Source organism: Haemaphysalis longicornis, unplaced genomic scaffold (genome assembly GCF_048455015.1).
Source record: "Haemaphysalis longicornis isolate Haplotype H1 unplaced genomic scaffold, Haemaphysalis longicornis Haplotype H1 scaffold_4, whole genome shotgun sequence".
Taxonomy (NCBI): domain Eukaryota; kingdom Metazoa; phylum Arthropoda; class Arachnida; order Ixodida; family Ixodidae; genus Haemaphysalis; species Haemaphysalis longicornis.
This window is the reverse complement of record NW_027526361.1, coordinates 103,605,955-103,617,981: the sequence shown is the minus strand read 5'-3', so window position 1 is coordinate 103,617,981 and position 12,027 is coordinate 103,605,955. Positions and strand designations below refer to the sequence as shown.

The 12,027-nt window shown below is 49.4% G+C and overlaps 1 protein-coding gene and 1 pseudogene across 2 annotated transcripts in view; both read left to right on the top strand.

Annotated features, from left to right (window-relative positions):
• LOC144178776 (monocarboxylate transporter 12-like) overlaps positions 1-10,205 on the top strand; it is a 20,948-nt pseudogene extending 10,743 nt beyond the window's left edge. The window contains exons 3-6 of the transcript XR_013324062.1: positions 3,301-3,346; positions 3,790-4,941; positions 6,466-6,591; positions 7,497-10,205. The product of XR_013324062.1 is annotated as a monocarboxylate transporter 12-like (transcript). The remainder of the gene's footprint in view (positions 1-3,300; positions 3,347-3,789; positions 4,942-6,465; positions 6,592-7,496) is intronic.
• Positions 1-12,027, top strand: part of LOC144179907 (uncharacterized) — a 518,871-nt gene that overhangs the window by 300,873 nt on the left and 205,971 nt on the right. The gene's annotated exons all lie outside the window — the stretch shown is intronic.

The window sequence follows — 12,027 nt, the reverse complement described above, 5'->3', positions numbered from 1 at the left end:
GTTAGCGTAATAGATTAGGCAAAGAAAAAAGTCATAATTTCATGTTGTGGACGCAGTCGGAGTTCATTTTGGTCGTCGCGAAATGGAGCAGAACGTTCGCGGAAGCGCTCCAATGTACGGAATCATCTGCGGCGAGGCACCACCAAGCGTGATTCAGTCATTCGGAGGTTGGTTCCCTACTCCAGGCATCACAAATTTCTTGGTGTAATCATCGACAGGAACATTTCCTGGAGCGCACATGTTTCTTTCCTTAAGAAGAAACTTACCACCATTGCCCAGATATTCAGATTTCTTGCTGGAAAGACGTGGGGAACATCGGTAAGAGGAATGCTGCAACTGTACTCCGCACTTTTTTTAGGCGCCTTGCGTTACAGCTTGCCAGCAATTTCCCACACTTGTACCACTAACCTGCGGGTAATACAGAGCGTCCAAGCGCAGGCTCTGCGCACGTGTCTTGGTTTGCCGCGTTGTGCATCAACAGTGGGCACCATTTGCATCGCACAGGAACACCCAATAGCAACGTACGTGGCTACTGAAACACTACGCCTGTACATCAGGCTCCTCACGAGGCTGCCTTCTCACCATCTGGCGCAGCTTCCTCAAAGTAGACCACGATCTACTTTTTCAGCCATTATCACAGCGCACAGGGCTGAAATCCCTTCAAGGTACGCCCCTGCGGCAACACCGACCTCCCCGTTGTGGTGCCTGGCACAACCTGAGATTCGTCTCAGTGTTCCGGGAATTCGAAAAAAAGCCCACTTGTCATCATTGGCCCTTCAACAGCTTACGCTGCTGTTACTGCATGAACGGTACAACGACCGGAAACATGTGTACACAGATGGCTCCGTAACGTCATCCAGTTCGGCAGGTGCAGTGTTTGTGCCAGCAGATTTTGCAACAATTCGATTCCGTATTGGCCATACCGCGAGCTCGACAGCTACAGAACTTGCAGCCATTCGTGAGGCTCTTGACCATATCATCGGAGCTACTCCTCAAAATTGGGCGATCTTTTCAGATTCCAAGGCTGCCTTACAGAGCTTACGCGCAGCCCTGCGCTACGGCCCCCTACACCAACTGGTGACAGAGATAAGAGAAAAATTCCATCAAGCCATCACAGCCGGCCAAGACGTAATTTTCCAGTGGCTTCTAGGTCACTGCGGAGTCATCGGTAACGTGCTGGCGGATGAAGCTGCCCGTACAGGCCATGAGAGCGACCGCACCATTCTACTTCCGCTTTCAAGAACCGATGCCGCCAGGGCGCTTCGCTCCCTTGCACGCAAGATTACCATGCAGCAATGGAATACACCGGACTTTTCGAATCCCCGACTGTATATTCAGGATCCCCTTCTTCGGCGCCGTATTCCGTATGGGCTGTCTCGACCCCAGTCAACTTTACTTTGTAGACTGTGGTTGGGAGTGACCTTCACGAAAGCCTACTCCTTCCTCATCGGGATGGCCAGCAGCGCACACTGTGACGCCTGCGGGGCGGAAGAGACTATAGAACATGTGCTGTGTCGCTGCCCCGAATACTCGTCGGAGAGGAGCGTGCTTGCCACCGCGCTGAGCCGATTGGACAATCGACCATTTACGGTGGAAACTATTTTAAGTCATCGGTCTTCACCATCGACCTCGCAGAAGGCGACGAAAGCCCTTTTACGTTGCCTGAGTGAAACGAACTTGCTTGAAAGACTATAGTGCCCGAAACGGGACTAGAGTGCGCGCTTTCCCACTCCTATCTCTTCCTCTTCTCCCCCTCCCCCTTTTTATTCCCTGAACCCCATTCCCCCAGTGCAGGGTAGCAAACCGGGCTCTACACCTGGTTGACCTCCCGGCCTTTCCGTTCTTTTTTCTTCTTCTTCGCTCCTAATAGTTCAGGTTTCCTGAATAGGCTTCTGTGCCGCGCTCATTAAGGCAGGTAGATCAGACGAAGTGCGGAAAAGCAGAAAAAAAACGTTATCAATTACAACTGTGGCTGCGCCCTGAACGAGCATCACGTACATTTCGAAGAGCTCTTTCGAGGACACCAGTAGCTGAAATCTTGAGCGATACAGTTCGCTGCGCAAGTTGTTTAGGTAGGTCACTCCACCAGTTCATTGTCAGCGCAGCCACAACTGAGGCTGCACAAAATAGAAGTTCGTCGCTTCAACTCTTCGAATCCTTTCAATCGGTGACATACATGGTTATCGCAGCCAAGCCATTTCTTCACAAATAAGTAGATCTTGCTGCAGCAAATATGACGAAAATTAATGCACGAATTCACCAGTAACAATAAAAACTAAGGACATATCCAAAAATTACCATGTTGCATATATATATATGCTACCAGACCTATTATGTAATGCATAATAAAAAAATGCTCAGATCCGCAGCCTTATGTACCAGATCGGGCAATATTTGTATGTGTAACGAAGCTTGATCACCCGATTTGAGCGATTTAGAAGCTTGATTGTACGCACAAGTATTATTTCGCCATTTGCGCGCAATCGCGCCTAGCGTTAACAGCCACGCGTATGCGATTTCTTACATCCACTGTATGCTCCATGTGGCCCTTTCAACATGTGTGTTTCCATAGCCGCAAATTAGCACATACCGAACAAGCAACAGCTAATAAGGCGGAACAGGTATACAAAGCATGCAGGCCACGTCAGCTGTAATAAGCTGCCGCTTTTTCATCGCACGTCGAAACATGAACGATCAGCAAAGAAGTATTATACAACTTACTCACCCATGCAGGGTTACTTTGTTTTAGAACTCTTCGTATTCATAAAATAGTGCCTCCACAGCCAACCATTTTAGCGCAGGCCGGAAAGGAAAGTTTTCAAAGCAAGCTTCATAACGTTATTAATACATGCAGAACTGAGTTTTGTTTCACGGTGTTACTGCCCTAGCTTTTTATTTTGTCACTTCAAGGTAGTACGTAAAATTGGAAACAACATAATCCCTCGGATAGCTTTAATTATTTGTGTTGAGTTTACCGTGACTAAGGGCATGGCAAGAAATACCGCGTGCTCTAACAAGGATAGAAGAAGACTAAGACGAAGCGGGTGGGCAGCGGAGGCTGAGCGTGAGCACGCAATAAAGGAGAAAGAAGTGGTTCGACCTTGCAGCAAGGCTGTCGGCTGGACGAAACGCGTAAACAGGAAACTAGGCGACGAACCCCAATCAAAACAGCGCTAAAACAACGTTTATGTGAGATTTTTTGTTAATAAATAATCTCTGAGCGTTGGAACACCCTACTTAGCTGGACAACAAGACCTATTCACAGCAACACTCAGAAAATTGTGAAATTCGCCCATACAGCCGCGCCGGCACTCGCCAATGCGCGCGGGCAGCAGCGAAGGCCATGGTGAGGCGTTCTAAAAGGCCGCCCATGCCGTATGACGTCACACCCGCCAATACGGCCGCGTCCAGGGCGCCGCGCTGTAAACGGTTTCTAATTTTCAGTTATCTAACCCGTGAGAACCGGTTTGGCGCACGAGTTAACAGCTCTAGGTGAAGAATCATTTCTGTTACGCTGGTCCACACGTTTCATTGCGGTAAGGGACAAGACCTTGAGCATATATGTATAGAGCCGTATTGAGGTGCTCCTTATGTGCACTCCTTGTGGACTTTCTGTCAATTAGTTTTCGTAGTAGGTTGTTCCCACCACAAAGACTTGTTTTGCAGTGTGTTGAATGCCCGGACCACTGATTGAGTCACTTTCTGTTTTTACGGCAGCGCTGTAACCACTAGTCGCTACTCCCTGATGCACGTTTTTAATGAATAATCCTTTCCCATCTGTCTTCGCAGGAATCGGCTTCGGCCTCATCTTCTTGCCCGCGGCGGTCAACATCAGCTTCTACTTCGAGAAAAAGCGGGCCTTCGCCACCGGCATCGCCGTCTGCGGGTCCGGAATCGGAGGCTTCCTGTTGGCGCCCTGCTGCCAGCTGCTGGTCGCCGAGTTCGGCTGGCGGGGCTCCATGCTGATCTTGGCGGGCATGAGCCTCAACTGCTGCGTGGTGGGCGCCCTGTTCCGGCCCATTGAGGAGCCGGAGCCGAAGCCCGAGCCAGTGCCCCTCAAGCCGCTGCTGCTGCGGATCAAGGAGGCGCGCGACGCCATGACCAAGTGGGACTCGGAAGAGGACGGCATCGACGAGACGCTTATCGCGGGACAACGCCGCAAGCGCAGTTGTCCGCCGCCCCGTATCGTCCACGACGTGATCTTGAGCAGCGAGGAGCGCAGTGCTTCCAGCTCGACAAGCGGAAGCAACAACAGCCCGCCTCCGCCGTACTCCGAGGCCGTGAAGACGGAGCAGCAGTTCAACTGCTGCCACAACAACAACCAGCTGCGCGTCGACTACAAGCCCGTGGCCCCCGTCCTGCGGAGGATGTCTTTTCCGAGGAGCGGCAGCCCTAGGCCACGCCGCATGACGGCGCCCGAGATGAGGCCCTTCTACCGGCAGGACATCCTCTTCAGCGCCAGTCTGCTGCGCATCCCGGAGTACCGCTCGCAGAGGGACATCAACTCGTACCACCAGAGCATCGCCAACCTGCCCAAGCCTGGCCCACAGAAAAAGTGGGGCTGCCTCTCCCCAGAGCTGACGGACACGTTCACGCAGATGCTCGACGTCTCGCTGCTGACCAGCCCGACCTTCATGATGCTCGCCGTGTCCGGGTTCATGACCCTGGCGGGGTTCTTCGTTCCCTTCATGTACATCGTGGACAAGGCCATCATGTCCGGCATCTCGCCCGACAAGGCCGCCTTCATTCTCTCGGCCATCGGCATCACGAACACTGTGGGCCGCGTGTTCTCCGGCTGGGTGTCCGACCGGCCGCAGGTGAACGCGCTCTGCATCAACAACGTGGCCCTGACGGTGGGCGGACTTGCCACCGCCCTGTGTCCCTTTTTCGAGACCTACACCATGCTGCTCGTCTACAGCGCTGTCTTCGGCTTCTCCATAGGTGAGCCGGTTGATAGTATAACGTTACGCCCGGGCCTCATATTCTTCCATATTCCCTCGATATAACCAAGCCATAAAACTCACACCGATGACGTCATTTCTGCTTCTGGAGCTTGCAAAGGCGCAGCGGAGTTGAGGCTGTCGTTTTGGGTATTAAAACGCCGTTTTTAAGCGTGTTTGCGACCTAAGATGATCATGCAGGCTACGCAGCTTTCGGGCAGCTCAGCGACTGAAGTAGTCCATCTCAAACAAAGACACTGAGCTGAGAGCTGACGTATTGAGGAACAGAAGTCGCAGTTCTGGAATTAAAGCAAGCAGCTAGTTGCTTAACATAGTACAGTTTTGTGTCTCAGTAAAATAAGCCACGAACAGCCCCAAAGTCACTGAGTTGCAAAAAGCTCTAGTTGTAGAGAGAAAGCTGTCTGATCAACGACATTGGGCCTAAATGCGGTTCTAGCGTCTGGCTTGCAAAGTAGTGAGCAAAGCGGAGCTAGTTGGTATTACTGCATTGTGGAACAGCGCTAAAATACACAAGGACACACGCTAGGCGCATGCCACAGACGCTGACTATTGAAGAGGTTATTAGGCAGGAAAGCAACCTGTATACAAAAAACTGGTCATGCTCAGCGCGCAAACTGTAGACTTATGAACAATATAAAACTTTCTGGCCCCTCTCACGTCTAAAGCCCAGTAACCAGCCATCTAAAGTCCGTGTAATACCCCTGCTACACTAGCGTCCGAGTGCCATTTGAACCAAATGTCATTTGACTCAAATGCCAAGTTGTGCTGCTATACTAGGTTTTGAAATGCCATTCGGCTCAAATGACATTCGAGCCAAATGAGCACAGAGAGAGACATTTGGGCCATTTGGGATTTCAAATGCCATTTCTAGCACCCTCGCACGCAGGGTCTTCGATCGGCAATAAAAAATATAATATGTCCGTACGTAGAACAAACAAAATATTTTTGTTTGTGGAACTTGGTTGACTGTTCATTTACTTAAAATATGAAATCAACATGCTTAATTTTCATACTCTAAAAACCAGTGGGTAAGTTGCAAAAAAAAAATAAAACTACGCAATACAGCCGCCACATTAGAGTCAAAACTGGTGTCTCTTCTAGTCTGATATCATTTTATTGCCTTAGAATACTCTTAAATTTGATTGTTGTTTTATTGTACAAAAATGGAATGGGGCGACAACAGCGCCACTACAGCACGGCGAGCAATTGTGAAAGCTTTCAAATGCCATCTAAATTGTAATGTAGCACGGCGGATTCTGAATGGCATTCGAAGCACCCCATTTGAGTCAAATGACATTTGGTTCAAATGACATTCGGAGCCTGGTGTCGGGGTATAAGAACGGGTGGTTAACGCCCTGATTTCTCCTGCTTTTGATGTGAGACACGTCCAAGTTCTAGAATACTGTAATGACAGTGCACGAAGGGAGCCTGATGTTTTGTGCTCTTTTCTTTCTTGCTTCTCTCGTTCGCCGCTATAACCTCGTTACCCGTTGTTCTCTTTCAGCCTGCTTCGCAGCCCTCCGGTCCATTATCGCCGTCGAGATGTTCGGCGTCGAGAAGCTCACAAATGCATTTGGACTGCTGCTGCTATTCCAAGGAGTGGCTTCCGTCATCGGCTCGCCTGTAGCCGGTGAGTGCACGTCTGCTGTTCAGGGAAGCTCTTCGAACGTAACTAACTTACCGATGAGACACGTGCATCGATGGAAGTCGTGGGCTCTGGTGACGTGAGGATGAACTATACGCCGACCGAAAGTCACAAACCGGACAACATTTCCGGTTGTGCGTCCGGTGCTACGTGTTAGCACGTGCGATTACACAATTTCATGTTACAAGCAAAATATGAGACCTTCGAATGTCGTGCCACGAACTTCCTAAATTAGCGCATTCGTGTTCATATCTTCCTGTTAGAGCTTCGTTGACTCGTGATAGGGCGTCTATTTGTTATGCAACAGGCGGAGTTCGAAACCATTCGCTGACAGGCCTGTCAGCATAACTGTTGCGCTGAACCATTTCAGAAAGGTCCCTTTGTTGCCATCTCAAGATGTGCAGGTGGCTTGCACGTTGGATGGTGCGTATACCATCCATACCGAATAATATTTTTGCGTGTTGGTGTACCATCTCGTCGGATTGCACTGATCTTGTGGTCGTAACTTGTGACACAGCTTGCAGCACACACACAGACAAAAACAATTTTTGAATGCGCAAGTGCCCACAAGACGCTTCCGGCATATGATAGGGCAGATTAAGGCGAATACCCTCGTACCATTCCTTTAACGCAGGCAGCGTTTAGGTGCACAAACTCTAAAACGAGGGATACCTTACACACATGTTCTAGACCGCAACACGGCGCAGAAATTCGCTGAAATCGTGCATAATTTTCCCTCTGCATGTAGCTTTTCATGGGTGGACGCACCGCCCAAACCAAATAGCGCCGCTTGTGGGGTCAGGGTCCATCGAGGGCAGCGTATACATGCCTCAATGGATGTAGGCTTCCTTGCTTGATTAACCTGATTAACCCCACTTCCATCCCCGCAGGTATCTTCTTCGATCTCACGGGCACGTACGACGCTTCCTTCTACATCGCCGGCGCAGTGATCACGCTATCGGGCCTCATGTGCTTCCCGCTTCCCTGGATATCGCGCTGGGAGAAGCGGCGCAACGAACCGGCACCCGTGCCCACCATCATCACGACCACCGTGACCAGCTGCGACAACGAGGATGAAGAGGCCGGACTTAACCAACCCGAAGCGACCGCGAGCGACCACCAGTGCGAAGCTGTGCTGACCGCCACCTAGGGGCCCTTCGACAAACGGGAGGAAATCCAAAGACCGGAACCAGGCCCACCACTCCGCGCATACTCACTCGATCCCGCCCCGCCCCTCCGCCAATCGTGGGGCGTACAGATCCGGCGGCGGCAACACCGGGGCCAAGGCGGCGTCCCACAGGTCCCCGAGTTTCCAGACAGTGCCAGTCGCCGTCCGGAGGCCCTTGACGTCGAGGCAATGTTGTGAAAGACACGCCATGATCGCGTATAGCGCTGAGGACGTTTCGAAGCCGGTGTCAAATCTTCCCGAGTGCAATCGCAACAGGCGTAGGACCGTTCAACCTTAGCCCTGGGTGGTCTGGGGCGAGATACCTGCTAAGTACGGACATCATCATCGAACCACTATAGCAGTGCCAGGAGGAATCCGTGCCGGTGGAATTGACTTGGCATAATTACGGCTAGCGCCACTGTGTGGAGAGGTGTTTCTGTGGTGTGCGCCCTGTGGTCGCTGTCAACGCCATCTTGTGTGAGACTCCTAGGATGCTTGGAAGGAAATGTTCCGGGACAGTTCATTAACGCGGACAGTGCGCGCGCATTCATAGACTACGCGTGCGGTCTCTTGTAGACATGTAGGGTTGTATTCTTCCAGAAATCTTAAAAACAGGTCGTTGCCGCATTGTCACAACATATCCCGGTTGGCTAATTCGAAATTTCAGTAAGGTCCAAGGAAGCCGAAAGCGCTTCGAGGTGCTTGGGCTGCGAAAACGGCTTTGTACAAATTATCGCATGCCGCATTCATTGCTCAACCCTTTGTTCGATTTAATTCAGACGCGTATAAAATGCTGGCGCTGACAGAGCCTCCCTAAAGTTCAACCGCGTTGAGTCCGACGAATTAATCAATGTAATTGGACGGGATGTTAGTTTACACACACTGATAGGCATGTATAAATTATGTCATTCTAATTCAAGCGCTAAATATGGCTTACAGCGACCGTTGCACGGTGACATCACACCGCAATAGTATGGTTTTTTTACTTGAAAAGATAAAATCAGGCCAAAATGACAATGCTTTAGTTTGAACGTTACGGGCCATGACGAACATAATTCACGTCTTAACAATTTTGTGCATGCCTACGGCGCTTGCGCGCGGATAAAGGCAATGTCAATAACGCAACGCTGCCTTAAGAAGTACGAATTCCTTTTGCCACACGCCGTGTTTAGGATATCGGCTTCACTTAACTTACTAAATAATTGACGACCCGCTATAATAAACGCATTGGGAACCCGTGAAAAAATTGGCGTGGCTCGCACTAATGGTGCAAGGCTGGAGAAGCAACACAGCTGGCGGCCCCTCTCCCTTCGTCCCACGCGCAAGCCTGGACGACGACGCTTTACACAAGCCATTATACCATGTGTTGCGCAGTGACGTCACGGCTTGACGGGCGCCGGTGAGGCTCGGTGGAGCCATGGCTGGGCTAGCGAAGCGAGCGCAAAGCTATGCACAGCTGCGCCAGGGGTTGCTAGGCAACGAGAGCGGATGTCATCGCTCCTTGAGGTTTTCTGGCGCGACGGACGGAAAACGCTCGGCTTCAACAGCTGTGCTGTTAGAAATTCAAGAGTGAGGAGTTTTCTTTAAAAACACCTGATTCGACTATAAATTCTTGAATGAAAATCGGCACCAGCGCTTTTTTTATCAAATGTTGTACCCTCGGTGTACTGTACGATTAGTAAACGTAACATGAATTTTGGCATAATACCAACTACGTGGCTTTGTTCAAGCAACTGCATAGGCATGCTAGCCCCCCACCCCTTGCACTACATGTTGCAAAACACTGAGGAGGCTGCATTGTCTGCGCTTTATTGCACATTCCCAAGCTACATTTGCGGGGTGTACAGAACGGTGCTCCGATCAATTCAAAGTAACTGAAGGGCGATTTATACGTATATCGTTAAGATACAACTGATTAGGATAGATATATAGTATGTACATAGGTGCGTAATGTATGCGTGGAAAATGTTTGTAATGATCCAAAATGAAAGCACATGGTGTTAACTTTCGCCATAAACAGATTGCGAGACTTGCCCTTTTTGAAAATGAAGATTTGTTTATTTTTTTGTGCGGTGCTGGTAAAACGGGAAACTTTTCGAGCCCTTTTTTTTTTACCGGTGAAGTCAACATCAGGGGATACCCTCTTGCAATAAGCTTTACGGAGGAGACGAAACGTCTGAAAGTAAAAGGAAGATTAAGGCCTCCACTGTAAGCGCTGCCAATGCTATCAAAGAAAAAAAAACACAAGAGAAAACACTAAAAAAACAAGTCCGGCTGACTGTCCGAGTATAGTTTTGGAACCGTTTATTAAACGAAAACTGCGTGCGTCGGCCGCCTTGTGCTTCCCAGGCTTGTTTCCATGCGAAAATTTTCGTCATGAATACTACAGCGCAACAAAAAACGACTAAAGTGAAGACGCGTAGCACGAACACAGCGTGCGTCCGTTGGGCTTCCCCTTTAGTCCTTGTTTTTTGTTGCGTTGCAGTACTCATGACGAAATTACCAACTCGCCCAATTTGGCGCGCTGCTTAAAATTTTGGCCCCACTAGGAGCGGCAGTTCATGATCCACGTCACTTTCTCTGAAGAGGTTTGCTTTTTACATGCCATGACATGACTTTCCGTTCCACAATCTTAATTTCTACTGGAGAAACTCGACGTGTTTTAAAATGTTACGCAGAATTACAGCGAGCTTTCCACGCTGTTTTTACGACAGCCGCCTGCACCATCAAGCGTCGTCTTACGGATCATTTGATGTTTGTGAAGCAGCCATCGAGATACACAGTTTCAGTTGTCTTCTCTAACATGCGATTCAGCGCCTGTGTTGCACACTTCGAACGAGCTGCGGACAGGGCTGTTATCGCCTGGCAATGTTGAATGGCCACTGGCGACCTTAGGGGGGGCGGTAAGACGAGCTATCTCTCAACGGCCAGTTCCTTCGAATAAAACAAGGATGCATCTTGTCTTCGCGGCTTATCGGGCGACATTTTGGCTTTCATTCGTCCATCACATATCGTCACGGTTCACACGTGATCGGGCATCACAGCGTGGGGAAAGAAATATGCGCACATTATTTGCGTTTTTGTGCATGTCCGGGCGTATTTATGCTCTTTTAATAACGCTCTTGTACGGAGCGTTTGGGGGGTCGCCGCGTTGCTGATTGCAAATGTTATCCGCATAACCAAGCATGCATTTCATGAAGTGAAGGGGTGTTGTGCGGGATGAATACGTCATTATTCCTCACGTTCTTTGTCGGATGGTTGCGAAAATTTCCAGGATTATGCTGTACAAGCTAGGCCGTGACTTCACCTATAGCTTGAGCAGGTAGCTACATCATCATTTGGTGGAGATCTTCATAAGCAACCATTATTCATCATGGCTTCTCATTCAAAGCACAGATACATTCCTTTCGGACCAAAAAACACTTAAAATAAGGCTGCCTGTTTTTGTCTGCGCGTGTGAGCCCGCAACGAACAATCTGCTGTCCATAAAAAGGTTCTCTCAACAACTGAGAAGGGTATACGCTTCGTGCCATATATTTTGTTCTGTCTTTTTTTGTGTCGGCCATTGACTTCATCGGATTGTACCCTACCGCATTCATTACTACGGTCAGGTAATTTTTTCACATCACATCATTTCTTTTTGTTGTTGTTAGTGGTCAGCGTCTTGCAATAGCGCAGCTGGCCCGCATCTGTCGCCTGGACGTCATCTACACGTTGAATGTGTGTAAAAACTTTTGTACATAGGCTGAGATTATATGTTTTAATAAAACGAACGTGACAAAAAAAAAGGGCGGCATACGTTTTCTTTTTGACACCACCGTTATTAATTTGTTTTTTTGGCTGCACACGGAACGAGTACATATATACTACTGCTGAGCTCGAGAAACTCCGAAAGCGCTCTCGTCACTGAAGTGAGTGCTACGTTGTTCAGCGAAAGGCAAGTACTGATATTTTAGGTCTAACTCTCGTGTCCGTCACGTTTGGTGCTTATCTCTTGTTATCTCTACTCCAAGTACTCGACCGTATGGAATAGTAATATGTCAATTCAACTGTCACACACTTCACCTTCGCTTGCGCAGACATTTCAGTTTCATTTGCGGGCAGAGCCATACAGGACTACTATATCCGTCTCCAGCTCTTCCAGGGCCACTGGATCGACAAGAGAATACGGACAACCTTGCAACTGCTTGCCTGCTTCCCCCTACACCATCAGGATTCAGGACAAAGCTATAAAATCCCGCTATAAAATTACG